Source organism: Nerophis lumbriciformis, linkage group LG12 (assembly GCF_033978685.3).
Source record: "Nerophis lumbriciformis linkage group LG12, RoL_Nlum_v2.1, whole genome shotgun sequence".
NCBI classification, from domain to species: Eukaryota; Metazoa; Chordata; class Actinopteri; order Syngnathiformes; family Syngnathidae; genus Nerophis; species Nerophis lumbriciformis.
Window position 1 is genome coordinate 28,236,634 of NC_084559.2, and position 16,489 is coordinate 28,253,122.

At 38.2% G+C, this 16,489-nt stretch overlaps 1 long non-coding RNA gene across 1 annotated transcript; it reads right to left on the reverse strand.

The window, feature by feature from the left end:
* Positions 1 to 1,717: 1,717 nt before the first annotated feature.
* LOC133623174 (uncharacterized) lies at positions 1,718 to 14,055 on the reverse strand. Its single transcript, XR_009817857.1, has 2 exons — positions 12,160 to 14,055; positions 1,718 to 6,065 (listed from the first exon to the last, which is right to left on the reverse strand). It is a non-coding gene; the product is annotated as an uncharacterized lncRNA (long non-coding RNA).
* Between the last annotated feature and the right edge of the window lie 2,434 nt (positions 14,056 to 16,489).

The window sequence follows — 16,489 nt, forward strand, 5'->3', positions numbered from 1 at the left end:
GTTTATTACAAAGCACCAGTGAACACCACAACTCTATTCTCAGTACAAAAACACATAATAAGCATAAATCAGAGAACACATTGTTACGGTTGGGTTGCATGGTAATGCGAGGATTGTTTCCCCAAGATGCAGATGGACCTCCGGAAGCAGGGCGCAGGTAAGAAAGATTATTTATTTTCATAAATGATGCAAGAATACAAATAAACAGAAAAGCGTGCAGATTGCACGGGAAGCTAAGGCAAAAACTAGCACAGGAACAAAGAGCAAGAAATCAACGTAACGTGTTGCATGAAGCAAACAAAACAACCAGACCGAGTGTGGCGAAAGGCAGGAATAAATAGCTCTCTGATTAGTGACCGGGAGCAGGTGAGTGTCCTGACCACTAACCAGAGGCAGGTGAACATAATCAGCGCCCATGGCAACGAGGAACACAAACAGGGGTGCTGAAACAAAAACAAGGGAATCCAAATTTAAACAAAACATGATCCGGGCAGCGGATCATCACACACATGATTGTTTGGTGAAAGAACTGTGTACAAAACTTTGATAATGTGTTTGTTTTTTAAATAATTTTGCTAAAATACTAGTTTTGAGCTTAAATATGTACCAAACAGCATGTCTACTAACAGAAATAGACAGGCTATGTAAAGCAGGGGTCAGGCCCACGAACAGGTTTTATCCGGCCCGCGGGATGAGTTTGCTATGTATAAAAATAAGCCAACATTTTTGAATGAAAGAAACAGCTGTTCTAAATGTGTCCACTAGATGTCGCAGTAGCAATTATTTGAATCTTTGTAGATTATGCTACATATGTAAAAAATAAAAAAAAATAAAAAACATGTTAGCGCACCAGTCGAGGAAAATGAGCAAACTACATAAATAACATCCTGTAATTTGATTTTGATTTCTTTTTTTATCTTGATAGATTGAAAATGAACACCAATGAGTTGACTGATGAACATTATCACATCATTTATTCAGAAGGTATAAATAACGACAAATAAAGATAGAATACTATTAACCGCAACATGTAGGAGTAAACAAAAAAACATTATGATTTGTAAATTTTCAGAATGTGCTTGTTCTATTTTTAAACAAAAAAAAAACAATCTGAAGTTGTCTTTATTTTTAAGTTATCGTGCCGTGATTTTACCAGTCCGGCCCACTTGGGAGTAGATTTTTTTCCATGTGGCCCCCGATCTAAAAGGGTAGCCAAAAAGTGGCTTGAAGATAGATTTGTACAGCACAACATATGCAACATTTTGACCAAAGTGCCTCTATTACGTGGTATCTACACCACAAGGAAGTGCTTTAAATATAGATTAAAATCACAATTTGACCCCCTTTAAAGGAAATCCAATATACTATGTATGCAAATATGATGCAGAGAAAATCCAGTTAAAATCCACCAAAACACCTCCAGTGCATACATTGTGACATGAGCAAGAGCATGAAATATTATTTTTTAATGTTTCTATCCAGATTTGCAGTAGATATATATACTGTAATGATGTCTGTGTTCATCTGTGGTATGAATATGTGACAAAGAGTTCATGCAGAACCTTTTTTTTCCCCATTTTTTTTTTTTTTTTTACAAAAAATCACAAAAAATGTTAATCTAATAACAGCCAACTCCAATCCCAACTCTACATTAGATAGAAATGTGCAAAGCAATTAAGATGAATATACAAGTACAATACTTAACGAACAAATCCAATCCAATCCAATCCACTTTATTTATATAGCACATTTAAACAACAAAAGTGTTTCCAAAGTGCTGCACAACAGTATTAAAAACAATATTCAAATATTATCCTTAGCTCCACCAATGACTGAATAAAAACAAAAAATGAATAAATATAAAAACAATATAAAAACAATATAAAAATAAATATGATTAAAAACGATTTAACAATTACAATGTTACAATAATAACATCAACAATTGTGATTGAAAAACAAAAACAAAAAATTACAATAACGGAAACAATATGTATGATTAATATCATCATTGCTTATGATTTCTATCACCATCACAGCCATTATTGATAAAAACAATAACAGTTACAGTGACTTACACTTGCATTGCATCTTATAAACTCGACAAGCACACTGTAGCCATTATTCAAGAATTTTAATAGTTAAAACAAATTCATATAACGGATTCCATATTCCAAGATATGACTCCTTATTATCTAATCTAAATGTAGTTTTTTCTACTGATAAATAATGACTCACAATGACTGTATAATAGTCATTAGAGTTGGACTATCAACATATATGCATTTATTTCAGTGCTATTGTTTTTGTTATGATGCCTATCGACAAAAATGCATTTTTATTCTTTGATGACCCATTGCTAAAGTGATGCAGATCTCCAAGAACACACGTCTGCGGATGTTTTTATTTCAGAATATAATTGCTTCTTTTGTTGTTTTAAGACCACGACTCTTTTAGTCTGACATTTTCAGCCGTTTATGATTCTGGGCTGGAACAAATAATTGTGTTATTGCACGTGACAACATTGTGCATCATAGAACACTTAAATAGAACACTCAAAATATCCTTCCGGGCGACACACAGCATGGAAGTGTCCTCCATATGTGCACACCCACACACATTCATTCAAACTTGTTAGCACACTCAATACGTGATGCAACCCGTCTAAATCTGGATGCTACGGATTCCAGTTAGTCATGTTAGTTTATTTGTTAGTTCATTAGTGTGTTAGTTATTGAAGACTTTTTGGTTAGTATTTGGAATATTTCCAAGAATGTTAGTGGCTTGTTCATTGCACCAATGATTAGTCCTCTGTATGATTTTGGAAAAGTTAACACAGGCCATGCTTGAGTCAGATGATCAACACTTTGGTTGCAATATATGAAGAGTTTTGCATAGCAGAGATGTTAGTATTTGACTGTTAGTATCAAAGCCATAGTTAGTAATGTTGCCCTTGGCAACTATTCAGTACCTGCAAAGCTTGACCACATTGTGCACACAAAGCAACACAAATCTGTTCCTCTAAATTTAGCCTCTAGTGCATGAGAACTTTTTTTTTCCAAGATCAGTGTGGATTTATGTGGTCAAGCCAGCTTGATACGTCACTTTTCGACTTCCGGCTCGTTCGATTGTCCTCCCCAGATCTTGAAACCCTACTTGATAACTCATGTTAGTGTTTAAAGGGGAACATTATCACAATTTTAGAAGGGTTAAAACCATTAAAAATCAGTTCCCAGTGGCTTATTTTATTTTTCGAAGTTTTTTTCAAAATTTTACCCATCACGCAATATCCCTAAAAAAAAGCTTCAAAGTGCCTGATTTTAACCATCGTTATATACACCCGTCCATTTTGCTGTGACGTCACACAGTGATGCCAATACAAACAAACAGCAAGGTATAGCGACATTAGCTCGGATTCAGACTCGGATTTCAGCGGCTTAACACTGTCTGATAAGATAATTACTAACAACTATGAACTAGGTTTACAGCATATGAAATACATTTGGCAACAACATGCACTTTGAGAGTGCAGACAGCCCATTTCAGGCGCGCTAAGAACATATATTTTTCCACGATTTCAGCACTCAGGTTAATCATACCTAAATAGACACAAAATACTGCATTACACAAGACTACCCGAATGTACTCGAATAATTGAAAAAAATAAATGTTTTTAAGCTAAATTATTGGTAAACACAGTTTATGTATAATAATTTACGTAAAACCGCGAGTAATGAATAAAGTTTTCATCAATTAATATATTCTGTAGACATACCCTCATCCGCTCTCTTTTCCTGAAAGCTGATCTGTCCAGTTTTGGAGTTGATGTCAGCAGGCCAGGGAAGCTAGTGTCGATATTCTTCTCTTGATCATCTTTGGTGGCATAAGGGACGGTGTGAGCCAAGACATGCAGAGGGTTTAGCTCGCTCGTCTGCGGGAACAAACTGCCGCCATTTCTTGCCGTGCTACCGAGGTCCTTTGTCCCTGAATTGCTCACACACTCCGGAAGATATAATGGGGGTCTGGCGGCAGATTTCTTTGACTTTATCGTTGGAAATGCATCTGCTTTGAGTGTCGCAGGATATCCACACATTCTTGCCATCTCTGTCGTAGCTTAGCTTTCGTCGGTAAAGTGTGCGGAACAAACGACTGACCATTTCGTCGGCTTTCCCCACAGCCTCATATTTTGAACAAATTTCGTCCAATTTTTTGCCACTTTCGCATCTTTGGGCCACTGGTGCAACTTGAATCCGTCCCTGTTCGTGTTGTTACACCCTCCGACAACACACCGACGAAAGTGAGAAAATGGCGGATTGCTTCCCGATGTGACGTCACATTGTGACGTCATCGCTCCGAGAGCGAATAATAGAAAGGCGTTTAATTCGCCAAAATTCACCCATTTAGAGTTCGGAAATCGGTTAAAAAAATATATGGTCTTTTTTCTGCAACATCAAGGTTTATATTGACGCTTACATAGGTCTGGTGATAATGTTCCCCTTTAAGAATAGTTGCTTTCTAGAAGAGGGGTTGCAAGACCACCAGAGAAGAGTGTACAGTTTTGTGCAACTGCGGCCATAAAGCAGAGGGTTAGTCAGTGAGTGAGTTAGTCAGCCATAAGCGATCAGAGAGGTTAGTAATTATCAGAATGTTAGCAGAAATTAATGTTAGTATAATCCAGACCTGTGTACAAATCTATTTGTACAATTATCAGCATTTGCTGGATTTTGTTAATGAATCAGTTGATGCTGGTAAAGCATGACCAGAAAATATGTGTGCCATGCGTGTCATCTTTCACGATGATCCTTAATTATATTTAGGGCAGGGATATTCGACTTAATTTGTTTTGGTGACCGCATTTCCAGAAAGCTAAGGACTTGGGTGTCGGACTGTTTCCTTCACTTGTGTGTGTTCCTTAGAACCAGCATCCACTATAGTAGACATTTTATTTTGGTCTATTTATTTTGTCAGAGTTTTTAAGGCACTTTGGCAAAAAAAAAACTAGTCAAAGATCATCTCTATGACAGCACTTTTTAAGAATCTCTCACAAGTTTTTTGAACTGAACTCAAATAGTGCAAATTATGAAAAAGAGAGGACCTAAAATGGAACCTTGAGGAACACCACTAGTGTAACTAAAGAAGTTGAACAAATGACTACTGACTACATCTGAAATGAACAGGCTACAGCGACTCTTATTTACATAAATTATGTTCCGGGAAAAAATGTAACTGCCAAAAAGGAGAGGACCTAAAGTCATGCCTTGAGGAACACCTCAGTTATGTAAATCGCAAGTTCTTAAAGTGTCAATGCAGGGATCTGCCAATGTGTTTACAGTGGTCCAAGTTCCTCTATACAACATGGGCACTTTTTAGGAATTGACTACCAAAAGGGTTTGTGCAACAAGATTTGAACTGAACTCGGGGGCAGGTATAGTGTCCAGATTTGGCCCCCGGGCTACCAGTTGAATAGCCCTGCTTTAGTGTTAATAGTAATAGTCGTTCATAGTTGCTGGGCCAAAACAAATGTCAAATAATAATTTGTCAATATTTTTTTTCCAGAGTCTGGCGCTTTCGGCAACTGAAGGAGCTCGTACGTTGTATCAGAATACACATGCACATAAACACGCCGAATACATGCATACACTCCATGCCCCTCACACAGCGACTACACCACGAGCAAGCGCACAACACACTAGTACAGTATGATCAAGATAGATGAGTCTAAATGAATGACATCTTTTAAAAGTGCGAGATGTCTGCTTCTGATGACATAACTAAGTACTAATGACGACGGGTGAATTTAGAAGTCCCCGGGTGAAAGAGAGCAAGTAACCATGGCAACAAAGGGGAGGTCAGTGCACATAGCAGGAAAGTGCCTGTTTCATAAGGCAAAAAGTGGTGCACTGATCAAACCAGTGTAAGTAAGACTGTGTAAACATACAGTGTATGCTTGAAAGACAGGATATAATACGGTCGTGTGACACCAGGTCTCTCAAATCCACATTTCAGTTAAACACAAGAAAGGTTGATCCGTCCTCTGAGGGTCCAGCTCAGCAGATATGGCAGCTCCTGCAGAAGAAAATCCACGACAGTGGCTACAGTCAAACATCAATGTCATTGATAAAATCTGCATATACAAATGGGACTTTTAAAGTACAACACACCTGAGGTTGTGTAATTCTAGGGGTGTAACGGTACGTGTATTTGTATTGAACCGTTTCGGTACGGGGGTTCCGGTTCGGTTCGGAGGTGTACCGAACAAGTTTCCACACGGACATAGTTGTCATGTCTGTGTAATCCTGTTTTGTTTTAGTCATGTTTTGTTTAGTTTAGTTATTGGACTCTTTAGTTTCTGGCTTTTCACTCCCTTGTCTTGTTTCTATGGTTACCCATTAGTTTCACCTGTTCCACGTTTGGACTCATTGTGCACTCTTGTTTGTCACCATAGCAACCCATTAGTTTTCACCTCTCACGTCACGCACCTGTTTCACGTTTTGAGTCACGCACCTGTTTTAGTTAATCATGTCTGTAGTATTTAAGTTCATTGTTTTCAGTTTGTCTTTCTGGCGACATCCCGCATTTATGCTTCTGCACACTCTCCACACACCATCATGCCGGTTTCTCGTCCAAGTAAGTTTTCTTTATTCATGACATAGTTTGCAAGTTTTGTTTAATGGTTCATAGTTTCTGCCTTTGTGCAAGTTTTGTGTTTATAGTCAACTTTTGTACTTCCGCACGTGTGCGCGCCTTTTGTTTGATCCTTTTTTTTTTGTAGTTATAGTGTTTAAATAAATCATGTACTCCCCTTCACGCCACGTATGGTCCAAATCTTTTGCACCTCGGGAGAACAAACCACGCCACAGTCCCAGTCGTGACAATAGTAAGCAGCTAACGCACGTTGTGTAAACAATGCACACCGAGGCTACGATAGACTGACCATATGTCCTCTTTTCACCGAACATGTCTTCTTTTGCGGAGCTGTGAGGGCGGAGTTTCTTAAATGCCTCAAATGTCCGGCATTTTGAGTTAGGGTTGCGTGTGTTTTCAATGTACGTTCAGGGTTAAGAAGGGGTTAAAAACAAAACAAATTGTGAAGGTGTGCGCAGCAGCATTGGTGAGGGAGGGGCAGAGCAAGAGAGAGCGAGAGAGTTATAATAAACGCGCATGTGTCGCCAGGCTCTGCTTTTTATCCATAGATTTATCAGATTACATTTTTTATTATCTATAGCAGGGGTGTCAAAAGTGTGCCCCGGAGGACAGCTAATGTTTTAAAGGCCCACGGCACATTCTAAAAATACTATTAAAATAAACAAAAACATAACAAAAGTGAAATAAAAAAAAGCTTAAAGGTTAAATGTAATTTAGAAAAAGTTGCAATGTTGACTAATAAAACAAAGCTGTTTTTTTTTTTTCTTTCAAACTGTCATTGCTCAAAACATAATATTGAATCAAAATGAATGTTATTATGAATTATTGACCTATCCAAGGTTCTGATTACTTCACATCAAATATTCCACTAAGAAAAATATTTTTGGTGGAAGATTTTGCAAATTTGGTGAATAAATAACACCAAAATATATATTTTGTTGTTTTCTTACTGTACCGAAAATGAACCGAACCGTGACCTCTGTACCGAGTTACGTACCGAACCGGAATTTTTGTGTATCGTTACACCCCTGTGTAATTCAAGTTTATATTCCAATGTTCTGGGAAAAATAGGATAAAACTATCTAATGCATGACGTCACCTGATCATATCGCAAAGGGTCAAAGGTTAAACTCTGCACGTGGTTTTTTTTAATAGACTTCCTGCAAAAGAAGTAAGACGTTTCACAATAAAAGCCAAAAGATTACTGTACACTAGGGATGTTCTGATCAGGGTTTTATGCTACCGATTTCGATACCGGTCATTTATGAGTGAGATCAGCTGATACCAAACCCGATACGGATCACATGTATTTCTCATGATCTTCTAAGACAGTTTGGACTTTTTTATTTTCCTGTGTTTTGTGTCATTTTCTTATTTTGGCTCTATTTCCTGTTGATCTACTTGTTTTGTTGGACCTTCATTTTCGGTTTGTTTACCTGCCAGCTTACTTGTTTTCTATTTCTACCGTATTTTTCGGACTATAAGTCGCAGTTTTTTTTCATAGTTTGGCTGGGGGTGCGACTTATACTCAGGAGCGACTTATGTGTGAAATGATTAACACATTACCGTAAAATATCAAATAATATTATTTAGCTCATTCACGTAAGAGACTAGACCAGTGGTTCTTAACCTTGTTGGAGATACCAAACCCCACCAGTTTCATATACCCATTCACCGAACCCTTCTTTAGTGAAAAATAAAATGGTTTTTTTCAAATTCAAGACAAAGTTATCTATTTTTACTGGTGCACAAAATGAACCGTGCATCGACATCACCTTGTTCAAAGAACAAAACCAACACAGTGCATAAACTCACAACAAATTACACACATGCAAATCAGTCTGACTTCTGCTGTTGCCGTATCCATAAAGCCGATAGGGAGAAGTTTGTATTTACACGATAAGTCGTGTGTGTGTCTTGACCTCCACGGCGGAGGCTCCGTCGAACCCCTGAGGCTGACTCACCGAACCCCTAGGGTTCGATCGAACCCAGGTTAAGAACCACTGGACTGGACGTATAAGATCTTGGTGTTGGGTTTTATCAAATAAATTTCCCCAAAAAATGTGACTTATACTCCAGTGCGACTTATATATGTTTTTTCCTTCTTTATTATGCATTTTCGGTTGGTACGACTTATACTCCGGAGCGACTTATACTCCGGAAAATACGGTAATCAAGTCATCAAGTTCATACGTTGCTTCTTGTCATCCCTGGATTATTGTCTTTTTGGCAATGTGCTGCCGCTACATGCCTTGCACGAGCCTTTTGTTTCTGTAAGTTTTTGCTCTCTAAATAAAGAATTCAATTATTTCTGTCTCTGCAACCTGGGGTCACGCCATCAGCTGTCATGCGCCACAGTGACAGTATTAACTGTAAAGGTTTTTCAATGTATTTATGGTGGGTATTATTGACAGTTTAACACAATTCAAACTAGTTCCCTATTCTCTTGTATTACATACAATTGTTTAAGTAAAAACAAAGTCGCTAGTACACAATAAACACTAATTATTACAACTGCAGTAAAACTTCAACGTTTAGTATCACAGTCTTAAAATAAAATGATTGAAAGACTGAAATTGATGACTGCACTTTGATAAACTCCCTGACTGACTAATGCCAGCTCAATAGCTTAAATGCTCAAATGAAAACAAGGGACATTAACGTCTTTCCCCAATAAACAACAACACATATCCCAATCTAAACTTATATAAACACATTACTGTCTGAACAACTAAGCTATTTAATTGTGCACATTGAACCTACAAACTGTGTTCTCTTACTGTCTCTGAGTGATTGTTCTTTACTCAGAGGAAAAAAACGGTGCGTTCAATGACCGCTGAACAGAGTAAGACATAATGTCCGCCAGAAATAATAATGATGGATTTTATTAGTTTCACACTTTTAATTTATATACATCTTAAAGTGCTACCTACTGTACAAACCAACATTTAAAATAGTACAAACTTAGCCATTAAAACAGATGAAATACTAATACTAATACTAAAATATTCTCAGTGCAGCATAGGAAACATAGAACATGCAAAATAGTGGGTTTTATAACTATGTCTATATTTATTTTTACTTTTTTGTGTTATATTATCCTCTACCTAGCTCTTGATAATCTATTTGTTCATTTTACGTTAACAACTGCTTACATTTTACTGTAACTTCTTAAAGTTTACAAAGCACTTTTTTCATGGCGTTGTTTCAATGTAGTTAAGTTAAAAGTTAAATTACCAATGATTGTCACACACACACACTACGTGTGGCGAAATTTGTTCTCTGCATTTGACCCATCCCCTCGTTTACCCCCTGGGAGGTGAGGAGAGCAGTGAGCAGCAGCGGTGCCGCGCCCGGGAATCATTTTTGGTGATTTAACCCCCAATTCCAACCCTTGATGCTGAGTGCCAAGCAGGGAGGTAATGGGTCCAATGTTTATAGTCTTTGGTATGACTCGGCCGGGGTTTGAACTCACAACCTACCAATCTCAGGGCGGACACTCTAACCACTAGAACACTGAGTAGTATTTAGCTTAGCAGTTAGCCTAGCAATTAGCAGGCCTGCTCCTGGCTTACTCTCTCTGTGTAACATGTTTAGCCTCATCCTCCAGTGTACTTGATAATAAAACTTAAGTGACCCAGAAATGCAGTTTATTTTCCGTAATGGAGATTATCATTACCGTATTTTTCGGAGTATAAGTCGCACCGGAGTATAAGTCGCACCTGCCGAAAATGCATAATAAAGAAGGAAAAAAACATAAATAAGTCGCACTGGAGTATAAGTCGCATTTTTTGGGGAAATGTATTTGATAAAACCCAACACCAAGAATAGACATTTGAAAGGCAATTTAAAATAAATAAAGAATAGTGAAAAACAGGCTGAGTAAGTGTACGTTATATGAGGCATAAATAACCAACTGAGAACGTGCCTGGTATGTTAACGTAACATATTATGGTAAGAGTCATTCAAATAACTATAACATATAGAACATGCTATATGTTTACCAAACAATCTGTCACTCCTAATCGCTAAATCCCATGAAATCTTATACGTCTAGTCTCTTACGTGAATGAGCTAAATAATATTATTTGATATTTTACGGTAATGTGTTAATAATTTCACACATAAGTCGCTCCTGAGTATAAGTCGCACGGCCAAACTATGAAGAAAACTGCGACTTATAGTCCGAAAAATACGGTAGCTCAAGGGAGCTTCTCCGCACTGTGTATGGAGACACATAATTAGCTACTAGCCACTAAAAATAAATACGTTGTCAACCAGAGAGGATCTGTGTTTGTGATCGGCATTAATAGGCATTAGTCGGCAATATTTGGACGATCAATCAACACACCCGTCCTGTACACCTGTGTGTTGGGGCGAACGTTGTATTGTTTTTCATTATTGTGTTCCAACATGTTTACTATTGACTTCTGTTAACAATTAAAAATGTGCAGAGCATCTCTCCAATTTCATTGGTCATTAAGGTTATGAATAAGTGTTTGCTTGTTTTGGCAAAAGTTATTCTTACTAGGGATGTCCGATAATATCGGACTGCCGATATTATCGGGCGATAAATGCTTTAAAATGTAATATCGGAAATTATCGGTATCGGTTTCAAAATTATCGGTATCGGTTTCAAATAGGAAAATGTATGACTTTTTAAAACGCCGCTGTGTACACGGACGTAGGGAGAAGTACAGAGCGCCAATAAACCTTTAAGGCACTGCCTTTGCGTGCCGGCCCAATCACATAATATCTACGGCTTTTAACACACACAAGTGAATGCAAGGCATACTTGGTCAACAGCCATACAGGTCACACTGAGGGTGGCCGTATAAACAACTTTAACACTGTTACAAATATGTGCCACACTGTGAACCCACACCAAACAAGAATGACAAACACATTTCTGGAGAATATCTGCACCGTAACACAACATAAACACAACAGAACAAATACCCAGAAACCCTTGGAGCACTAACTCTTCCGGGACACTACAATATACACCCCCGCTACCCGCTAACCCCCCACACCTCAACGCCACCCCCCCAACCCCGCCCACCTCAACCTCCTCATGCTCTCTCAGGGAGAGCATGTCCCAAATTCCAAGCTGCTGTTTTGAGGCATGTTAAAATAAATAATGCACTTTGTGACTTCAATAATAAATATGGCAGTGCCATGTTGGTATTTTTTTCCATAACTTGAGTTGATTTATTTTGGAAAACCTTGTTACATTGTTTAATGCATCCAGCGGGGCATCACAACAAAATTAAGCATAATAATGTGTTAATTCCACGACTGTATATATCGGTATCGGTTGATATCGGAATCGGTAATTAAGAGTTGGACAATATCGGAATATCGGCAAAAAAGCCATTATCGGACATCTCTAATTCTTACACAAGTAATTTGCGTGATGTGTTCAGCTGAGTTTTTATACCATTTATCTGGCTATTGTGAGCAATGTAAGGCAATTAAAAGTCCTTATGGTTTAAATCCATATGGCGATCCTTACCGTCCATGAAGAAGCACAGAGGAGGCCATTGAAGCGATGCCATCAACACAGGAGTACAATGGAGGCCAAAGTGAGATCCTGGTGTCCGTCAGCATACCGGGACAGAGACATACAAAACAAAGCTGTACTAAAGATGGACTAAACAATATTGCACACACTGGACAGGGTAAGCCACAGTATAAGCCACTGAAGCAAACATGTACTTGTAATATTTATTTTTAGGGCACCACGATCAATCATAGTGCGTGAATATAAAATATTAATAAATGAATATATGAAATATTACCACAAACATATTCCTAGCCCCTTCCTGCTCCGTCACTGATAGAAATATTGTGGCAAGTTTACCCAAATATTTACACTCTCCCTGGGGGTGCACAGTGTTGGAGCTTGGCTGGTGATTAACTAACTGCACTCCGTTCGAATCCCGGCCAATTCTGTTTTAGGAAGATGTTTTAAATATCTTAAATTTGTTATCTGGCACGCACACACATTCTTGTATTTGTTACCTTCTTGAGACCTCTGAAAAATGCATACCTCTTGAGGACCACCCTTTCTAGATATATAAAGTGTATTTACAACATTAATAATATATACAAACTATGCAAATATAAAAAAAGGAAGCTTTTTGTAAAAAAAAATGTTTTGAATTTTTTTGTTTGTAATTGGTTTTTAATCTTCATTATTTATTTCAAGTTATTACAGTATGTGTCTATGTACATATATATTTATTTTTTGTAATTAATTTTGGCTAAAGGGGGCGCATTTCAATTCCTTACACACACTTGTTATTACATTTGTTGGCCAAGGGGGAGCACTTCAAATTTTTTACACACACTTGTTATTTCATATGTCGACCAGAGGGGGAGCACTTTTAAACCCGACACACAGTCAGTCCATTTGAAAAATATTTCCTTTTTGGGACCACCCTCATTTTGATACGATCTCACCACCAGGGGTGCAAATGAGACATTCTCTATTAGATGCAATGGTTTTCCTTATTGGGACCATGATTTATAATAATAATAATAATAATAACTGGGATTTATATAGCGCTTTTCTAAGTACCCAAAGTCGCTTTACATGTAGAACCCATCAATCATTCACACCTGGTGGTGGTAAGCTACTTTCATAGCCACAGCTGCCCTGGGGAAGACTGACGGAAGCGTGGCTGCAATTTGCGCCAACGGCCCCTCCGACCACCACCTATCATTCAATTCACCGGTGTGAGTGGCACCGGGGGCAAAGGGTGAAGTGTCCCGCCCAAGGACACAACGGCAGCGATTTTTGGATGGTAAGAGGCGGGGAGCGAACCTGCAACCCTCAGGTTTGTGGCACGGTTGCTCTACCCACTACGCCATGCCGCCCCATTTATGTCCTAAGTTGTTCACCGGTCCTCATATGGAAGGTACTTTTCCTTGTTGATGTCTCAAGAAGGGTAGAAATACAAGAACACACACCAATTCGTGTTAGTACAAAACATGGATCAAATTAAATTCAAGTTTGATTTAAAAAAGTACGAAAATGTTCACATAAATACAACATGTTTGGTAATGGCGGGAGCTCAAAATAAAATTATACTTTGGGCCCAATTTATCCTGTTTATCAATCTCAAGGGCCTCCGACTTTATTTCTAATGGGATATTTGTGTTTTATTTATGTATATACAAAGCAGAGCTCCACATCTTTTGTCATTAAATAGAAGCATGAAATCTGAATTGAACAGTTACAAAAAAATACTAAAAGTTGAAGCAGATTATTTAACCCTTTGGTGAGCTTTTCAAATTCAGGTATCCTTTTGGAGACCCCTGCTCTATAACAACCAATATGTTACGTTGTATTGTGCACATGACCTGTCTGCAGGCGTTGGCTCCCTTTCAGATCCTCCCAGCCTCTTTAATTCATCAATGGCCCTTTGAAAAAACACCTGCATGTTATTCACAACCTTCAACAATTTTACTCTGGTGCATTTTTTAACAAAAGCACTTGCAAATGCTTGAATTGTAATAAATTACATTACATTAGATAAAGTAGTGCATTGCAGAGATTAAATAATAAAGTACTCTGAATTAATCTATTTTAGGTAACAGCACATTACATTCTATTCTGCCTGACACTGTATAATAATATTAGTACCCTATATGTAATATATGCAAGAAAATGCACGTTAATCCAGGTACTACAAGCAATACATCATGAGTCTCCTTTTCTTACCTGCAGTCATCTCCAGATTGCACACGTTCCACAACGTCGAGAGAATTGTACCAGACCTCACACGATATCCTACCTCTATGCTGCTAACAAAACGACAAACCGTGTTGTTCTCTGCAGTAAAAAAAAAAAAAAAGATTAAAAAAATGCTCACCTCTACGCGGTGTGTGCTGCAGAGCTGCTGCAAGCCCAAGTGGGAGTGTCAAGAACAGCTGCGTGCACAGTCCAGGAAAAGCAAATATTGTGCACAAGTACTGAAACAAAGACAAGAGACGTATATGGCTGTGAGGGGCTGCGCATGCATGAATTAGTCAGTGAGCCGCTCCCCAGCTGCTGCCACAGGTTTGTGCTCTTTTGTATGCGCGCCCTTCATCCACCATCTGTTTCCCGGGCAACCGAGGACTGCCTGCTGGCACGACACCCCCAGCTACCGTCTGAAATAAGAAACACTGCTATTCTCATCTTTCTGCAGGCGCGAACAGACATCTGTATGAGAGTCCGTCGATAATATTTACTGTAAATAATGGTATTATCAATATTATTGCCCTTGTAAAATGCATGTGCATGTAATTATACGTTTAAATCAGGGGTGTCAAACGTACGGCCCGAGGGCCGGATCAGGCCCATGAACAGGTTTTATCCGGCCCACGGGATGAGTTTGCTAATTTTTGAATGAAAGAAACAGCTGTTGTAATGGTGTCCACTAGATGTCGCAATAGCAATTCTTTGTATCTTTGCAGATGATGCTACATATGTACAAAATAAACCACATGATGCTAGTACCGTATTTTTCGGAGTATAAGTCGCACCGGCCGAAAATGCATAATAAAGAAGGAAAAAAACATATATAAGTCGCACTGGAGTATAAGTCGCATTTTTTTGGGAAATGTATTTGATAAAACCCAACACCAAGAATAGACATTTGAAAGGCAATTTAAAATAAATAAAGAATAGTGAACAACAGGCTGAATAAGTGTACGTTATATGAGGCATAAATAACCAACTGAGAACGTGCCTGGTATGTTAATGTAACATATTATGGTAAGAGTCATTCAAATAACTATAACATATAGAACATGCTATACGTTTACCAAAGAATCTGTCACTCCTGATCGCTAAATTCCATGAAATCTTATACGTTTAGTCTCTTACTGTCAGGTTTGTCACTGACAGTTTAGTTATGTTTTGAGTTTTCCCTCTGTTTGTCTTTATTTCCTGTCGGCGCTCTTATTTTGGTTATTTCCTACTTGTCTCCCTGAGTGCTGTGTCCCCTCAGCTGTGGCTGATTGGCACCTGGCCACACCTGGTGTCAATCAGCCAGCTGCTATTTAAACCTGCCTTCTCCTCCAGTCACTGCTGGATTATTGTCGTTCCAACCTGTCGTGTCGACATCAGTGTAGCTGTATGCGGTAAGCTATATTTTGTAACTGTTTGTGGCTTACTGTCTTTTTGTTCCTAGTCCCTGTTTGCTGGATCCCTGTTCACTGTTGCCAGTTTGTCCATTCCTAGTTCCTGGTTGGTGTCTTTTCTTTATTCTTTATTTTTTGAACATTAAATAATGTTTCCCCGCACAATGCCTGCCGCCTTCTCTGCATCTTGGGGTTCGTCACCTACAAACTGTGACACTTACGTGAATGAGCTAAATAATATTATTTGATATTTTATGGTAATGTGTTAATAATTTCACACATAAGTCGCTCCTGAGTATAAGTCGCACCCCCGGCCAAACTATGAAAAAAACTGACTTTTAGTCCGAAGTCGAGGACACAAAAAAACATACAATTTGATTTTTTTTTTTTTTATTTTTTTTTATCGTGATAGATTGAAAATTAACACCAATGAGTTGACTGATGAACATTATCACATCATTAATTCAGAAAATAAAAATGACAAATAAAGTATATATACTATTAACCGCAACAGATAATTGTAAAAAAAAACAAGAAAACAACATTATGTTTTGTACAATTTCAGAATGTACTTGTTCTATTTTTAAACAAAGAAAACAATCTGAGGTTGTCTTTATTTTTAAGTTATCGTGCCGTGATTTTACCGGTCCGGCCCACTTGGGAGTAGATTTTTCTCCATGTGGCCCCCGATCTAAAATGAGTTTGACACC